The following is a 19,736-nucleotide window of genomic DNA, read 5'->3' as shown; positions in this document are numbered from 1 at the left end:
TAAAGTTTCCACAACTCGTGGGCCAGGGTAATAACTTCATCGTTGGTCATGCCAGTACACTCCACTATGAAGTCTGCTAAGGCTTGTGCCCTAATGGTCGTCCTTGGATGATAGGTGATCTCGAATTGCTCGAGTTCAACGGCCCATTTAAGAAGCCGACCTGAAGCTTCCGGATTGGACAAGACTTGTCTTAGCGGTTGATCAGTTAGTACATGGATAGGGTGCGCCGGAAAGTAAGGTCGAAGTTTTCAAGATGAATGAATTAAGCTGAGAGCTAGCTTCTCCATTAAGGGATATCTTGATTCTGCCCCCAGTAACCTTTTACTGATGTAATACACGGGCCTTTGCACCTTTTCTTCCTCTCGTATGAGTACTGCACTTATGGCGTGCTCGGTCGTAGCAAGATATAAGTACAGAACTTCTCCCGTAATAGGTTTTGACAAGATAGGGGGTTCTACGAGGTGTTTCTTGAGTTCCTGAAAAGCCGAATCGCACTCCTCTGTCCATTCAAATTTCTTGCCTCCCCTCAATAGGTTGAAAAATGGAAGACAATGGTCTGTAGATTTTGATATAAACCTACTTAGTGCCGCCATCCTGCTTGTCAAACTCTGGACATCTTTGTGTTTTTGAGGTGAAGGCATATCGATCAGGGCCTGGATCTTATCCGGATTAGCCTCTATTCCTCGAGCATTTACCATGAAGCCTAAGAATTTTCCTGAAGATACTCCGAAAGAGCACTTCTGAGGGTTAAGTTTCATGTTATACTTCCGGAGCACGGCAAAGCATTCTTCGAGGTCATCAACATGGTTATTGTTAATTTGAGATTTGACTAACATATCGTCAACATAAACTTCCATGTTGTTCCCTATTTGATCGGAGAACATCATGTTCACGAGCCGCTGGTAAGTGGCTCCAGCATTTTTGAGCCCGAATGGCATGACGTTATAACAATATAACCTTTTATCTGTTATGAAGCTCGTATGTTCCTGGTCAGGGGCATGCATGGCAATCTGGTTATATCCAGAATAGGCATCCATAAATGACATTAATCCATGCCCTGCCGTGGCATCCACGAGTTGGTCAATCCGTGGTAAAGGAAAGTAGTCCTTAGGACAGGCCTTGTTGAGGTCTGAGTAGCCAATGCAGGTTCGCCACGTCCCATTAGGCTTCGGGACCAGTACTAGATTGTCTACCCAATTGGGCTAAAAAGCATCCCTAATGAATCAGTTTGCCCTTAACTTGTCGACTTCCTCTTTTAGGGCCTTTTTCCTATCGTCATCTAGTTGTCTTCGCTTTTGTTGCTTCAGCGGGAAGCTTTTATCGATATTTAGTGCGTGGCTCACTATATTTGGACTTATTCCTACCATGTCCGAATGTGACCACGCGAAGACATCCTGGTTTTTCTTCAAAAAGCAGATTAATTGCTATTTAGTTTCTTCATGGAGATTTTTCCCGACCTTTACCGTTTTCGGGGGGTCTGATTCTTCGAGCCTGATTTCTTCGAGCTCTTCTAATGGTTCAAGATCAGCTCTTTCCTCCACTCTTGGGTCGATTTCTTCATCTATCTCCAAGATTGTCCTGTCTTTATTCTGAATAATGACGAGCACTTGTGCGCTCGCCTGCTTTTTTCCTCTTATGGAAATGTTATAGCATTCCCTCTCGGCCAATTGGTCTCCCTTCAATGTCCCGATGCCACTAGAAGTCGGGAACCTGATGGCCAAATGCCTTACAGACGAGACTGCCCCCAGCCCTACTAGGGCGGGTCTCCCGAGCAGCACGTTGTAGGCCGATGGCAGGTCCACTACTACAAACTCCATCATCTTGGTTGCTGAGACAGGGTAGTCTCCCAAGGTTACAGGGAGTTCAATGGACCCCATACAGGCAATCTCTTCTCCTGAAAAACCGTACAAGGTCGTTGCACAAGCTTTTAGGTCTCGAAGCGCGAGTCCCATCTTTTCTAAGGTGGCCTTATAGAGAATGTTCACTGAGCTCCCATTATCAATGAGGACTCAGTGAACTCTCTTATTCGCGAGCTGGAGAGTGATGACCAGTGGGTCATTGTGGGGAAACTGAACATGGGACGCATCATCCTCAGTAAAGGTTATCGACTGAGATTCAATCTTTTTGCACTTTGGAGCTCTAGGTTCGGGTTCATAGGGGGACCCGTCCCCAGTTTTTAGCTCGTTCACATATCACTTTTGGGCATTCTTGCCCGTCCCTGTGAGATGAGGCCCGCCCGAGATGGTTATCACATCTTCTCCATCAATCGGAGGGGGCCTATCCTCTTCTCTAGCTCGGGAATTATTGTTTTGAGCAGGCTGTGGCGCAGCTACCCTCTGTCTAGTAGAAGCCTGATTATTATTCTGGTTCCTGACATACTGTCTGAAGTATCCTCTCGAGATCAGTCCTTCGATCTCATCCTTCAACTTCCTGTATTCATCAATAGTATGCCCAGTATCTCTGTGAAATCGACAGTACTTGCTAGAGTCCTTCTTGGACTTCTAGTTTCTCATGGGGTCTGGACGCCTGAAAGGGACCTGGTTTTCATTAGTCAGGTATATATTCTCCCGAGACTCGTTGAGCTCAGTGTATACTTTGTACACAGAGAAATACCTTTCCCCTTTCTTCTTCTTTCCCCCTTCCGCCTCTGGATTACTTCCTTCATTCTTCTTCCTTTTGGAAGGGTTTTCTGCAGGGGGTTTTGAGGCTGATGGGTCCATTGAGATCGAGGCAAAGTTTACATTTGTCATTGTAGTTATGGGCTGAGAGGTCATGTTCAGCATTGGCCTCGCTTCTTCTACATTGACAAACCTCTGAGCTCGCCTTTTAAACTCGGTTAAGGACCTCACAAGCTTTCTCTGCATATCATCCCAGAGGGGACTTCCCGGCATTACCCCAGCTTGGACTGCCATTAGATGACCGCTGTCGTCTACATCCCGAGCTCGGGCGACTTCCAGATTAAATCTTGTTAGGTAGCTCTTCAATGTTTCACCCGGTTGTTGCCGAACGTTGGTCAGGGTCGATGCTTCGGGTCTTACCCCGATCATGGCTCTAAACTGCTTCTTGAAATCCTTTGATAGCTGATCCCAAGAAGTGATTGAATGTCTCTTATATTTTTCGAACCAGTTTTTTGCTGGTCCTGTAAGCGATGCTGGAAATAACATGCATCTGAGCTCGTAACATACATTACTTGCTCTCATTATGGTGTTAAATGTACTCAAATGACTGTACGAGTCAGATTTCCCTTCAAAAGGAGGGACATAAGGAATCTGAAACCCTTGAGGAAATGGAGTGTTGGAAATATGGGGAGCGAATGGTTCGAGCTCCTCTTCATAATCCTCATCCCGACTCCGACCTCGCTCATTCTGCAAGAGCCTAAATGCCATTTCCAGCTGATCAATTCTTTCTTGAACCGGGTACGCAGGGGGTCTTGCCTGAATTGGCTATCATTGATCACAATTCTAGGCTCGCGCCTTTGTAGGGGATTTTTGCGCCCATTTAGGCGATCTCTCAGGTCCAGGTTCGATGGATTACCACTACCCCGATTCTGATTCAGGTGCTCCTGCAGGTCGGAGCGGTTCCTATAGTTTCCAGTATTTCTTCGTCCTTAATCATACATGCTGATTGATCTGGCATCCCCTGAGTCTTCACTGGCGAGGCTTGTCGCATGATTGTTCCGAGACGGATTTCTTTCATGTAGCCTTGCTTTGCAGTGCGAGATCGAGACATTTGGCTTCTCGCAGGTTGGTCACCTCTCCGTTCTCTAGTAGTCTCTCTATTCCCCTGTTTTGGTCCTGCCTGCCTTGCCTCATCACCCCGAGTTGGTTTTGCGTTCCTCCGAGGTGGTGAGGGGTATCTTATTGGTGACGGCGGGAACTGTATGGGTGATGGTGGCTACCAACCATTTCGTGGCCTGGATGGTCCTGAGTTTGCCCGTGCTGACTCGGTAACATTTTGCGTGTTGCCAGGAACCTGAGTTCGAGCCTCTGCAAGGGCTCAGTTGTTCCCAGTTTCTGCTGGTAACTTCGCAGTTGATTTAGCCGGAGCCCTAGCCCGAGTGTTTCTTCGGGGTCTCGAGGGAGCAGGTTGCTTTGCTGGTGGACGAGGTTGCTTCGTTCCTCTTGTGGCAGCGTTTTTCCGAGGTCACCCACGAGGCCTACGGGGAGGAACATGAACGTCCCACGGAGGTGGGTCTTGGTTCTCCTGCGGAGGTTGAGGCTGACCCGCCTGTGCATCCGCGGCTAACCTAGTCAATTCTTCGTTCCAATTCTTGGCTTCAGCCAACTGTTTTCTTAACTGTCGATTTTCAAGTTCCACAATGGGGACGTACCGCTCAGGATTATAGTACATGTCCTCATCATCCCTTGGAGCTGGAGGTGCTGGAGGTCCTCGAGAATCGGAGGACTCACTTTTCTCTTCAGTTTCAGGATTCGTCATCGGCTGCTTCCCAGGGCTCCGCGGATAGTTTTCTTCAGAAATATTATGATCATTCGCGGCCATAGCTAATCGAGGATTGTATTGCTTAAGGCTCTCAATGAAAGCACCAAACTCTTGACGCCGTTTTTTGTCAACTTAAAACGTAGAGCAGTTAAACAACAAGAACTATGGCGCAGATAAATAATACAGAATAACAACAAGAATTTTACGTGGTTCAGCAGTTAACTCTGCATAGTCCACGAGTCAATGTTATTAAGACTTTGGATATTTCAGGAAATTCTTCAGGGATGAATTCTCCATAAATTCTCTCAAGATATCCAAAATCCATCCCTTACAAAAGTTCATGACCTCTCTATTTATAGAGGGTTCTCAGAGTTCGTTCCCACATATTTCGGGAAGATACTCCTCTTCATTAATGGGAATAATGACATTAAATTCTGTAATTCCTATATACAAGGAAACGTCCCCTGAAGACCAGGGGCATATAACAGACTAGTTAATATCTCTTTAATGTAGGGAAGTTACAACAATAAATATCTTTTGGATGCATGGATTGCGTCTCATCAGATGACCCATTAAGCCGTTCGAGGTCGGCAATCAGCATCATGCCAGTCCATGTCTTTAGGTAAATTATGAGCTATGCAGCTTTCCCCAAGACCAACTCGGAGCGGGTAAATACCATCGAGGCTGTTACATTCCGAGCTCATACCCATACCAAGCTCGGGCTACTTGATCCGAAGACACCTGACAATGGATATACTCCGATGCTATGTCTTTCGGGCTTAGAAAGAACTCTGAGGTTACATTATCTTCGAGGTTACCACATCTTCGAGGTTACCACATCTTTGAGGTTTTGGCATCTGGACCACGAACATGCACTTTAGCTATCGCGAGCTCACACCTGATGAATCCAGCTTTCGAGGTCACAATCTCAAGTCTCGAAATATGGGTGTAACAAAAAGAATGAGCATTTTCTTCTGCAAAAAAATAGGAGAAAGAAAAGAAGAAATTTTTATTGTTTAATCTTAATTTGAATAGGAAAAGTCAGATATTAATGTTAAAATTAATATTAATTTAGGAGAGAGAATTAAAAGATTTGTTAACTCATTTTAACGTTATCAAACAATTTAATTAACTATTAAGAAAATAGATAAGGTGTCTCAAAATAATTGGTGAGACATGATGGGACAGTAAATTGAGGACATCAGATTTTTTTTTTCTACATCTTTTTAGTTTGGAAAACTTAAACTTGATGCAACTTTTTTTCTTTTTGCTATTCCAACTTTAAAAGGAAAATTTCATGTTCTATGCATGATAACTTAGTGAAATTTTTTAAAATGTCAACATAAGTTACTATCCCAAATATATGACAATTTTAATTTTTTGGACAAAAATAACCCTAACATTCAAACACTAATTTTCTCTCTTAATCTCTCTCTCTCTCTCTAACGTCTCTCATTCTCTCACTCTCTCTCTCTTATTCTAATCTTGTAGATCTCAAAAAAATACCCAATTTTTTTTTATCTGAAACGAACATTTGAGTGAAAAAATATGAACCTCCAAAGTATTCGTCAAATTTCAATGCAGAGCATCGAAAAAGCATCAAAACACCATTGATTTTGCATCAGAAAAGCATCGTTTTGGCAACAGAAAAAAATCAAGTTTTCATGATTGCATCGCAAAAGCATCAAAACACCATCGATTTTGCATCCAAAAAGCATCGTTTTGGCAAAAAAACAAAAACAAGTTTTCATGATTACATCACAAAAGAATTTAAACACCATCGATTTTGCATCGAAAAAGCATCGTTTTGCCCAAAAATCAAGTTTCATGATTGCATCGCAAGATGATCAAAATTGAATCGATTTTGCATCGAAAAAGCATTGTTTTGGCCAAAAAACAAGTTTTTATGATTGCATCGCAAGAGCATCGAAACACAATCGATCTTGCATTGAAACACCATCGATAATAGCATCGATGGTGTTTCGATGCAATCATGAAAACTTGATTTTTTTTCCAAAATGATGCTTTTCGATGAAATTTCGATGCTCTTGCAATGCAATCATGAAACTTGATTTTTAGCCAAAACGATGCTTTTTCGATGCAAAATCGATGAACTTTTGATGCAAAAATTGATGGTGTTTCGATGCAAAATCAATGGTGTGTTGATGCATAATCAATGATATTTCGATGCTTTTGTGATGCAATCATGAAAACTTGTTTTTTGGCCAAAACTATGTTTTTTCAATGCAAAATCGATGGTGTTTTGATGTTTTTGCGATGCAATCATGAAAACTTGATTTTTGACTAAAACGATGCTTTTTCTGCAATTTCGATGCTCGGCACTGAAATTTGACGAAAACTTTGGAGGTTCATATTTTTTCACTCAAATGTTCGTTTTAGGTGATTTTTTTAAAATTTTGGTATTTTTTTCGAGATCTACAAGATTAGAATAAGAGAGAGTGAGAGAATGACAGACGTTAGAGAGAGAGAGAGAGTTCAGACCGAGAGAGAAAATGAGTGTTTGAATGTTAGGGGTATTTTTGTCCAAAAAATTAAAATTGTCATATATTTGGGATAGTAACTTATATTGACATATTAAAAAAATTCACTAAGTTATCATGCCTAGAACATTAAATTTCCCCTTTAAAAATTATGACAAAAGTATGAATTTTTTTAATAATGGGACAAAATAGACAGGATATATGAAAAAGAGTGGAAATGAATAAATTCAATTGTAGTTGATGCGTCCATTGCTATAAACAATCAACAAAAGAATAATACAAAATATTCTGGGCAATTGGCCTCATTACACGTTAAATAAATTCATAACAAAAAGGACAATAATTTCTAACAACATGTAACCAATTCCTGAGCTATTATTGTGTTGTGATTCTATTGGAACCACAGAGGCAATAATCTGGATATTGATGAGCTGGTAAATGACATGGCAGTTGTGCTGAGATGGTCTCTGATTTCATGTCTTTACACCACCCCTCAAACGAATGGGTGATGATCATACATTGAGTTTGGAAACTAGACAATGAAATTTGTCATGTGATGATCCTTTTGTAAGGCTGTAACGTTCAAATTTCCCTAATAATGCTTAGTGCCTTAATTAGGAGGGCAGGAGGGCAATAATTGATTTAAATATGTATTATGTGATTATATGCATTATTATATGAATTATGTGAGTTATATTATAATATGATTGTATTTGGATGTTTAGGTGTATTAAGCATGCATGTGGGCCCGTTTCTTATTAGAAGGGCATTTTCATAATTTTGGCCCATTGATGGCGTATTTGAATATATATATATGTGAATATTGACTGAGACCACATTATTATGTGGATATATTTGAGTTATTCAGCACGAGGCGATCCTATGGAGCAAGTTAGTGGTTTAGTCACAACGGGGAGAAATACTCGACTCGGGGCAAGCCAAGGGGTATTTTGGGTGATTTGGAGAGTCACCGGGACTCATGGTAGCGTGAGTCGTAATTTGGGAGAAATAGAAATATTACGGGTTTAGCGGAATTATTTGAGGAGATTTAGGTATAGAGCGGGATTAGAGAGTGAAAATGATATTTTTGCCCCTATGGGGTGTTGAGAGAAAAGTGGGTTGAGTGGGGGTATTTTCGTCATTTGGGACCGTTCGAATATAAGGTTACGGATGAGTTCATTAACTCAGAAAACACAAACCTCTCCCCTCCTCTCTCTCTCTCGTTCTCTCTCTAAGCTCGTTAGCATTTTAGAAGGAAACTTAAGTTTTGGAGCTCGGATTCAAGCAAGATTAGACTCATAGCGATTCTAGGGAAGATTAGAAATGTCATAGCCTGGGGATTTAGCTGGAAAACAACTTTATCAGAGGTAATTCGAGCTTTCAAGTTTCTGAGTTTTGGTTTTTAAGTTTCTTAAGCTTTGCTTGAATTTTGTGATTTTGAGGGTGTTATGATTAGATTTTGAGTTGAGTTTTGCTGCCTGTGACGTATTGATGATGTTTTGGGACTCAATTATGGGTTTGGTACTGCTTTTGGGTGAATTTTGAGGGGATTGGCTTGGAGAAAGTGTTTGAAAATTGGGTTCTTGGGGCGCCGCGACCCTCATGAACTCTGAAGTCGGGGTAGTTCCTAGAACCGCCATTGCCCGTGTCCAGGAAAAATGAGGGTTGGACTCTCTAACTTGAGGAGAGTCGCGATGCTTGTGAGAGGCGTTGCTGCTCAAATTAGAGACTTTGGCCAAAGTAGGTTTTGGGTGGCGGGAACTTAAACCTAAGGGCTCAGGAAGGTTTCTACTACCCGGTTTAGTAGAATTCGAGGTCCCGGAGACTAGGACTAGATCCAAAAATCTTTATTTAGATATTTATGGATATCGCTTATTATGGTTATGACTAAGATACTGCTAGGGCTCGGGACGGGATCGTGCTCGGGGGTCGTTGTTAATTAGCTTGTGCTTGGACCAGAGGTAAGAAAATTGTACCCTATACGTGGTATATGTGATTAGGGCTTGGCCCGATTCCTGAACATAGTTATGATTAGGGCCCAGGCCCCTATGAATGAGCATGATTATGTTATGCCTCTGATGTTCTGATTAAGCATGTTTGAATGCTCTGTATCTGGATAATTGTTAAATGATATATGCTTGTTTTCATTACCTGATTGAGAAAGGTTTGACTTATAAGTCAAGGACGGGAAATAGCGTGTTGAGGGTTGGTCGAAAGGCTTGACTTATAAGTCAAGGAAGACAATAGCACGATGAGCGTTGGTCGAAAGGCGAGTCTTGGATAAGGGTGCGGTCCTTACTCACACGGCATAAACTGCGAGTTGAATGCTTGAGTAAGGGTAAGGATAGGTTGGACCAACCATGAGTTGGAGAGCTTGAATGGAGATGTGTACATATGAAGCTTACTTGACTGCTACAGTCAGGATTTCTTGGGAGGAATTGGGGGTTGAACCCTATTTTGCAGCCTAGGATGACTATTTTGTAACGTACTGGTCTTTTGTCTGTTTGTAAACTGTTTTCTGGGATCCCATGTTTATGCTAAACTCTTTTAATGAAAAGTATTACTCTTTTAGCCAAAAAAATTAATACCTAACACTTTTATATCACACAGTGTAACGGTGCTCGATTAGTAGGGCTCACAAAGGGCATAAACCCTTTTTTTTTTCCTTTTTTTCTTGGAGAAGAAGATTATTTCTTTTTGGGCTCACAAAGGGTATAAACCCTCTCCTTCTCTCTCTACACGTGGGGGACCACATCCTGTGCCTTTTCAGAATTTTGTAGCACCTTTCCACCTCATCTAAGTACATGCCAAGTGTGCAGACTTTATGTTGCTGACTGCCCACACTTTGCTGCAGCAAAGTTAACTGATGTTGCAACAATTGCCAGAATTTCAGCTTCAATATGATTTCCTTACACATGCTTCACTAAGCTTTCCAAGCACCCTCTCGTTATGCCTTCAAAATAGATACCACATTTTTTTTAGAACATAATTCCAATATTTTCCACAAGAGTTATCATTAATTAAAAACAAATTACACAAACAAAGTTAAGAAACAAAATGACTAAAACCACATAATAATAGCACAAACACTCCATTTCACTTAAATTTTTAAGTCCAAAAGCTCAATTAATAACTCTAAAATATAGAGTTATCACACCCCCAAACTTAATCTATTGCTCGCCCCGAGTGATGACTCTAAAGATAAAAGACAAGAAAAGAAACAAAGGAATCCAACTTAACACAAGACACACACGCAAAATAACAACTTAAGACGACATAACACACCACACAACTATAACAGACACAACCCACAACACAAAGACTCAAAATAAAACAAAACTAGGAATCAATTTGGAAATGGTCATATCAAAGTGGGAATAGGACTCTCAAATCAGTGATTAAAAAGATAACTCAAGTGTATATGCAAGCTAAGTTCCTCAAGTATTAAGATGCTATCAAACCAAAAATCAAGTGTTTACCCTTAAAGTGTATACATAGCTCTTCCCAAATATTCTCAATTCTCCCTAAAGTAAATTAGATCTTGATCCTAAAGCCTAATTATTGTCTCCATAAGTTGACTTAATAATTCCCTCTCCACTAATGTAGACAAACACTAACCAAGGATCAAAAGGTCTTTAACAAGCTTGTAGTGTAAGGCTTAGGTGCAGGTGGTTAAAATAAGTCATTTTAGGCTCAATTTCCTTTAAAAACACCTTAATTTTCCTAAAACCAAGTAAGAGCTCACAATCACTTCCCCAAAAGATTACCCCCCAAAGATCAAAGTCACGCTTGCCATTCTTCTTTATTGCTAACATAGACAGAAACAAGAGAAGGAAGAAAGGAAATGAGACATAATACTTTTTTTTATATATATAAATAGGGGATGCACTCTTTCTTTACAAATACACTTTTTTTTTATATATATATAAATATCTAAAATTAAATAAAACAATGGCAGTGACACAACATGAGATCCACTCCCCCCAAACTTAAATGAGATCCATACTAAAATACCATTCATAAAGGCACACTCCTCTCACCCTCTCTCATGATGCAACACTCAACATATATTCAAGAAAAATCAAGGTGCTCAAAAGGTATGGTGAATGGATATGTATATAGTTGGGCTAGCATGTGGTGAAGAAAGAAAGGGAATCCAATAAGCTCAATGGGGTGACTAAGGATAAAAGAGTATATAATGGTTTGCTAGAAAGGCTCAAACAGTCCAAAGATGGCCTAAATCATGTCCTTGGTTTGGTGTTGTCTAGGATTTCGCCTCAAGGGAACCACTAAGAAATTCTAGAAACTTAAGCTCTCCCAAAAATCTAGCTACTTTATAGGTTTAAGAAATTATTGGTCGAGCTATGCACACAAAATTGGGACACATTCTCATTATGGTTGAATTAGAATAAAAAACTTTAAGTACTAAAGGCTCACTCATACACAAGAGTTAGCAAATGATGCAATTTTGTTTTCTGACATGTTATCATCGAGCTATTCCACATTTAAACACAACCAAATTGATTCCATTATAACTAGACTCAAGACTTCAAACAAAACATGCCTAAAAATACCTAAAACATAAGAGACATAAAGGAAATTAAAACAAGACAGCAGTTATAAACAACACCCCCCCCCCCCCCCCAAACTTAAGGGAGAGCACTGTCCTCAGTGCACAAAATCAACAGAGCAAAAAGAACAGATAACATAAACAGAACAGAAAAGGAAAAAAAAAAGATTGTGGAAAATAAGGAAACTCCCTCTACTCGCTATCCTCCTGCTCATCGGAAGAGGCAGGCGCAGCGGATGGTGTAGGTGCACGCCACCGCTCCATGATGGCCTCAGGAAACTGTGGAAAAAGCTTGGGGGGCCAGAAAGATTGACGCAAAACATCATCACGCTGGCGCACATAGTCCCAATAGGTGTGTTGCTGGGCCTCCATATGATGCATCATGCTCAGCATACTCTGCCGAGTGGCGTAAAGCTCCACGATGGTGGGGTTCGAAGGCTCAGCAGAGCCATGGCTAGATGATGGTGGTGGGGCAAAGGGCGGCGCTTGCTCTCTCGGACGGGAAACAACTTTGGTCACCTTCCGAATGGTATGGGTATCGATGTAATCAGGAGAGTGACGGTGCTCATCATCCAGAGCGAGGGGTACACCTGCACTGTGGCATAAAGCAGTGATCAACGTGGGAAAAAACAATGGGCCCTTGGTCTTGATAACACCCAAGGCAACGAGCTCCTCGGAAATGAGCTCCCCCACATCAATTGAGAGGTCAATGAAAATGCTGTAAAGGAGGACGACATGATCCTTGCTGACCGAGGTATCGTGAGTGGTGGGTATCATATTGGTCTTGATAAAATGATTCCACACATGAGCAGGAGTCGTCAAGGAAGTGTGGGGTATAGTGTGAGCCCCAAAATTTGGTGAAACATTCCATTGGGTGCTCGGCAAAGTAACTTTGGCCAACATCTTGGCAAGGTCTGCCTCACTTTGTTGAGGGGCAACGTCCCCATACTCAGCCGCCTCGATATTGGGCAGCCCAAAAACCGCATTGATGGCTTGAGGGGCATAACTAACCTGCTTGCCCCGGACTGTGACTTGTCACAATTTTTGTGAGACAAAGTTGGCGTAGAATTCTTTGATCCAAGGAACAACCGCCTCGCGAGGGGATGTGCAAAAATTAAGCCACCCTCGATTACTAAGCACATTGGTCACATAATCAGGATTTCCATCAGTGGGGAATGCTCTTTCAAACCAAATATCGCGCCCAATAAGTTTCCAGAATTTTTCGGCAGCCCTCGGTGATATTAACTTTGCAACAACAGGTGGTTCTTCTACCACGGTTTTTTTCTTTCTATTGGTGACTTGTTTGCTGTGAGGCATAATTTGCAATAACCAAAAGTGCAACAACCACAGTTAGGTGGAACGCCCAAAGTGCAGAGTCAAGAGTAATACAATACCTTATAGGAGTAGGACACCCTTGTGAATGCACTGGGTGGTTGCGAAATTGTTGTGAGACCCCAAGGAAGAGAATACAAGGAGCTGCCCAAATCGTGATGTGGTGAATAGGAGTTATGGATTCATGAGGTGGGGTCGGGGCGTGGGTTCGCTGGGTGCGTCGGGGGTTGTGGGTTCGCTGGGCGTCGCGGGTTGGGTTGGGGGTTGTGGTGGTGGGGCCGACGGGGTTGGGGTTGGGTTGTAGGAGGCGGGGCCGACTGGGTTGGGTTTTTCGCGGCTGTGGGGTCGAGGTTGGTGGGGTCGGTGGGCGTCGCGGCGGTGGGGTCGGGGGCCGTGGGTGCGTTGGGTGCGTCGGGGTTGTGGGGTCGGCTGGTGGGGGCCGATTGGGTTGGGTTTGGCGAGGGGTGGTGAGGGCTGTGGGGTCGGGGGTCTTGGGTTCGTTGGGTGGGTCGGGGGTTGTGGGGTCGGCTGGTGGGGGCCGTGGGTGCGTTGGGTGCGTAATGGCGAGGAGATGGCTGGGAAAATGTGGGCTAGGGGCGGTTGAGGGGCTGGGAGGTGTGGGTGGCGGCTGGGTTTTTTTTTTAAAGATAAATTGTAATGATGAAGATGATGGGCTTAGGGTTTCAAAAATGGATTGGGGCAGATTTTTACTCTTCGTGTCTTTTAACAAATTTGTTGCAACATCATATAACTTTGGTGCAGCAAAGTTAAGTCAGAGAGCAATACCAAAAATTTGTTTTGTTTTAATGTTGATGTTGCAACATCATGGAACTTTGCTGCAGCAACAGTCAAGTCAGAGAGCATGCTGAATTTTTATGTTGCAACATCATGGAACTTTGCTGCAGCAACAGCAAGTCAAAGAGCAACCTGAATTTTGATGTTGCAACATCATGGAACTTTGCTGCAGCAACAGTGAGTCAGAGAGCAACCTGAATTTTGATGTTGCAACATCATGGAACTTTGCTGCAACAACAGTCAAGTCAGAGAGCAAGCCTAATATGATGCTACATCACTCAAATTTTTCAACCCCTTTTTAATTCCATTTTTCTACAACCATAAGCACATTAAACCATCAAAATCCGATGTCCCAAAGAAATATATTATATACATATATATATATATATATATATTTTCATATATTTCTTTTCTTCTCTTTTTATATATATATATATAATATACTTCTATATAAAATCTGGGGTTCTCTACAATTAAATCTCAACGTTCCATAGTAACCTGAGTTTTTACATATTCTTCAAGGATCCTCCAAAGAGATTGAGCACTTGTTTCGCTCAACCTCACCTCCCCAATAATGCTTGATCCTTTGGCCATTAACCTTGAATTCCCTTCCGGAGCCTTCTTCACGCAATTCCACTGCTCCATAAGGATGCACCTTAACCACCAAGAATGGGCCCGACCATCTTGACTTGAGCTTGCCTGTAAATAGTTTCAAACGTGAGTTAAACAACAAAACTCGCTGGCCTTCTTCGAACACTCTTGGCTGAATATGCTTGTCATGCCACCTTTTTGTTTTCTCCTTGTAAAGTTTGGCATTTTCATAAGAGAATAATCGCATCTCTTCTAATTCATTTAACTGCAACATTCTCTTTTCTCCTGCAAGTTGCAAGTCCATGTTGAGTGTTTGAATAGCCCAATAAGCGCGTTGCTCAAGTTCCACTGGCAGGTGACATGCTTTTCCAAATACCAACCGATATGGTGATATCCCCAATGGTGTCTTGAAAGCTGTTCTATAGGCCCACAATGCGTCATCTAATCTCTTGGACCAATCCTTGCGGTTGGGACTCACCACTTTCTCAAGGACACCTTTTATCTCTCTATTAGACAACTCAGCTTGCCCATTAGTTTGGGGATGGTAAGCAGTAGCTATTTTGTGCCTCACATCATATTTAACCAATAAGCTAGCCAACACTTTGTTCACAAAATGGGTCCCCTCATCGCTAATGATTGCCCTTAGAGTGCCAAAACGAGTGAAAACATTCTTCTGTAAGAACCTCATGACAACTTTAGCATCATTAGTGGGAGAGGCAATTGCTTCCACCCATTTTGAAACGTAATCCACAGCTACCAAGATGTACAAGTTGCCATAAGATGGAGGGAAAGGGCCCATAAAATCGATACCCCACACATCGAACAATTCAACTTCAAGAACATTAGTTAAGGGCATCTCATTCCTTCTAGAAATATTATCAACCCTTTGGCATCGATCACACCTCAACAAAAAAGCATGAGCATCTTTGAATAAGGAAGGCCAAAAGAACCCACATTGAAGTACCTTAGATGCGGCGCGCAATCCCCCAAAATGACCACCACAAGGTGAAGAGTGACAATGATGTAGGATATCCTCCATCTCTTGCTCGAAAACACACCTCCTAATCATTTGGTCGGCACATTGTTTGAACAAGAATGGCTCCTCCCAAAAATAATGCCTCACGTCATGCAAAAACTTCTTATTTTGTTGGCTTGTCAGATCCGGAGGCAACAATCCACTAACCAAGTAATTAGCAAAATCCGCAAACCAAGGAACAACGTGAGAGTGGTTGACCTCAAACAATTGCTCATCTGGAAATGTCTCTTTGATGGGTACTAGAACACTGTATCCTTCTTCACCTTCCACTCTCGAAAAATGATCCGCCACTTGATTCTCGACTCCCTTCCTATCTTGAATTTCCACATCAAACTCTTGAAGTAAAATCACCCATCTAATTAAACGAAGCTTGGCATCCTTTTTCTCAATCAAGTACTTTATAGCAGAGTGATCTGTGTATACTATTACCTTGGCGCCCACCAAATAAGCCTGAAACTTGTCAAAGGCAAAGACAATCGCCAAGAGTTCCTTTTCCGTCACTGTATAATTAAGTTGAGCACTTGTCAAAGTACGGCTAGCATAATAAATGGAGTGAAATATCTTGCTTCTTCGCTGCCCCATAACAACTCCCACTGCATAGTCGCTAGCGTCACACATTAATTCAAAAGACAAGTCCCAATCCAGAGCTACAATTATTGGTGCTGAAATCAATCTCTCTTTCAACTCTTCAAAGGCTTTCAAACATGCTTCATCAAAGTGGAATGACGCCTCTTTCTCCAATAGGTTGCAGAGAGGCTTAGAAACCTTGGAGAAATATTTTATGAATCGCCAATAGAACCCGGCATGCCCAAGAAAGCTTCTAATATGCTTCACCGAAGTAGGAGGAGGGAGCTTCTCAATAACTTCAATCTTAGCTTGGTCAACTTCAATTCCTTGCCTTGATATCTTGTGGCCCAAAACAATACCTTCCTTAACCATAAAATGGCATTTTTCCCAATTAAGAACAAGGTTTGTTTCTTCACATCTTTGCAAAACCTTAGCCAAGTTGCTCAAGCAATTGTCATATGAATCACCGAAAACAGAGAAGTCATCCATGAATACCTCTAGGAACTGCTCCACCATGTCAGTGAAAATAGCCATCATACATCTCTGAAATGTGGCAGGTGCGTTACATAGACCAAAAGGCATCCTTCGAAATGTGAAAGTACCATAGGGACAAGTGAAAGTGGTCTTGTGCTAATCCTCTGGAGCGATTGCAATCTGATTGTAACCAAAGTATCCATCTAGAAAACAATAGTACTCTCTCCCTGCAAGTCTGTCTAACATCTGATCAATGAAGGGAAGAGAGAAGTGATCTTTTCGAGTAGCCTTGTTCAGTTTTTTATAGTCCATGCAAATTCGCCACCCTGTCACGGTTCTAGTAGGAATCAGCTCATTGTCATCATTTTCCACTACTGTAATCCCACCTTTCTTTGGTACACACTGGACAGGACTGACCCATGAGTTGTCAGAGATGGGATAAATAATACCTGCATCGAGCCACTTGATAATCTCCTTTTTCACCACTTCTTTCATGATAGGATTTAGCCTTCTTTGCCCTTCAATAGACCATTTTTCATTGTTTTCTAACATAATCTTATGCATGCATAGAGAAGGAATAATTCCCTTTATGTCTACAATGGTCCACCCAATGGCCTTCTTGAACTTCCTCAACACATCCAGCAACTTTTCTTCTTGCTCCATACTTAACTCAGCTGAAACAATCACAGGTAAGGTGGAAGACTTACCCAAATAGGCATATCTTAAGTGTGAGGGTAAAGCTTTTAATTCCAACTCTGGAGGCTCTTCCACTGATGGTTTAGGGGCTGCGAAAGACCTTGAAGAGAGCTCCAAAGATTCAAAATGCTTTCTTGTATGCAATCCTTGTGAGCTAGCTTCTAGCCAAGCCAAGTATTCATCCTCATCCTCTGCATGTGAATCAAACATCAAGAGTCTCTCTAGAGGATCATCAAAATTGTTTTCCAATTCCTTTGAAGCCAAAGAATCTACCACTGAAACCACAGAACACTCTTCGGCCTCATCTGGAAATCTCATAGCCTTGAAAACATTGAAAGTCACCTGCTCATTTTGAACCCTCATAGTAAGTTCACCCTTTTGCACATCAATCAAAGTTCTACCAGTAGCTAGAAAAGGCCTCCCTAGAATGATTGGAACCTCCCTGTCTGCCTCATAATCCAACACAATGAAATCAACTGGGAAAATGAACTTATCAACTTTTACCAAGACATCCTCAATCTTCCCATCTAGATAAGCAAGAGATCTATCTGCAAGTTGTAGAGTCACTGTGGTAGGTCGGACTTCACCAATCCCCAATTGTCTATACACAGACATAGGCATCAGATTTATACTGGCACCCAAGTCACATAATGCCATGCCACAATAAGAATTACCAATGGTACATGGAATGGTGAAACTCCCAGGATCTTTCATCTTCGGTGGCAGCTTGTTTTGCAAGAATGAGCTACATTCCTTGGTAAGAGCCACTGTCTCAAATTCTCCTAAACTTCTCTTCCTTGTAAGAATATCTTTCATGAATTTTACATAGTTAGGCATTTTCTCAAGTGCCTCTACCAGTGGGATGTTGATATGCAACTGCTTCAACATATCTAGAAACTTCTTGAATTGAGAATCCAACTTTTGCTTCTGAAAACGTTGAGGAAATGGAGGTGGCCTCTTTGAAATTGAGCTTGCTGGTTGCCAATGCTGCGGTATCCCTGCAGTATCCTGGGCAGAGGCAGATTTTTGTGCACTAGGAAGTTCAGCATCTTTTTGGAATTCCTCATTTATTTGGATTGAAGAGGGCTCACCCTCATGCCCAAACTCGGTCTTGTCCTTCTCCAACTCCTTTCCACTCCTCAAAGTGACAGCTTTACAATGTTCCTTCCCCATACTCCTTGGATTCTCGGTATCACTTGGCAGAGTGGGGTCTATTTATAAGCTCATTAGCTAGTTGCCTAACTTGGTTTTCTAAGTTCCTCAATGAAGCCGCTTGGCTCTGAATCATGGCTTCATTCTTCACTATATATTCCTTCAACATGCTCTCAAGAGAGCTAGATTTCATTGTCTGTTGTTGTGGTGCTTGAGGGGGGTAACCCGGTGGAAAATTTGGTCTTGGAGGCATCGAAGGATTACTAGGGCCAGCTCCTTGATTACTCCATGAAAAATTGGGGTGTTGCCTCCATGATGGGTTGTAGGAATTAGAATAAGGACCATTCCTATTTTGGTTCCCCATATAACATACAGTTGCCGGATTAGAAGGACAGTTGTCAAAAGTATGACCCTCACCACAATACACACAAGAAATGCTCTCCATTTGCCCCATTTGTGTCCCCATAGGCTGCCCCATGGATTGATTTATCCCCATATTCATTGTCTTGAGCATATTAGAAATAGAAGACACTTGGGCTGCCAAAGAAGTAATGGCATCGACATCATGAATACCGGCCACCTTTCTACCGGTAGACAATCTAGAAGTGGGCCACTGATAGTTGTTGTTGGATATTCTCTCAAGGATTTCATATGCCTCATTATAGGACTTAGCAAGAAGAGCCCCATTCGCTGAAGCATCAACCACCATCCTAGTATGAGCATTCAGACCGTTATAGAAGGTTTCCATTTGGATGCAATGAGGAATGCCATGATGAGGGAATTTGCGCAACAACTCCTTAAACCGCTCCCATGCCTCATATAAAGATTCTTCATCAAGTTGCTGAAATGAAGTAATCTCGTTGCGGAGCTTGGCATTCTTAGTGGGGGGAAAATACTTCATCAAAAACCGCTCTGCCAACTCTTGCCAAGTACTCACAGAATTAGAAGGCAAAGAGTTCAACCAAGCTCTGGCTCTGTCTCTCAAGGAGTATGGGAACAACTTTAGTCTCAATGCTTCCTCTGTCACTCTAGGCAGCTTGAAAGAGTCACTTACTTCAATGAACAAGCGAAGGTGTAGGTGAGGATCCTCTGTTGGCATCCCACTAAATTGGCCCACAGTTTGAAGCATCTGGAACATGACTGGCTTCAACTCAAACTGGACTGCCTGAATTTCTGGTCTGACGATGCCTGGATTGAGCTCATTGAAGAGGGGGAGAGCATATTTCCTGATAGCACGATCTCTGTCATCAGCCACAATAACTGCATTTTGCCCATTGTTGGCAGCCACTCCCCCTTGAGCTACTCGATCTTGAGCAACTCCTGCTGTATTTACTGGTGGATCATGAGCGACTCCTGGTATAGGAGCTGCTCTCTGGGCGGCTCCCTGTTGAGCCCCTTGCTCAGCATCCATCACTACTACTTCCCTTTTTGACTTTTGTATTCTTCGCCTTCTTCTAAAGGTGCGCTTGATTTCTAGATCAATGGGAAGTAGTTCAGGGTCTTGATTCTCGTTCATACACTGTATAAACCTGAAATTGCACGAGAATCACCCAAATTAGCACAAACGAAAGAAAAATTAAAC

General features: G+C 42.2%; 1 non-coding gene across 1 annotated transcript; it reads left to right on the top strand.

Moving 5' to 3' along the window:
* The first annotated feature begins 18,918 nt into the window (after window positions 1–18,918).
* On the top strand, window positions 18,919–19,025 carry LOC133813402 (small nucleolar RNA R71). Its single transcript, XR_009884415.1, has one exon. It is a non-coding gene; the product is annotated as a small nucleolar RNA R71 (small nucleolar RNA).
* Window positions 19,026–19,736: the final 711 nt, after the last annotated feature.

This window comes from Humulus lupulus, chromosome 1 (assembly GCF_963169125.1).
Source record: "Humulus lupulus chromosome 1, drHumLupu1.1, whole genome shotgun sequence".
Classification (NCBI taxonomy): Eukaryota; Viridiplantae; Streptophyta; class Magnoliopsida; order Rosales; family Cannabaceae; genus Humulus; species Humulus lupulus.
Note: the sequence above shows the minus strand (reverse complement) of the source record. Positions and strands in the feature narration are given on the sequence as shown.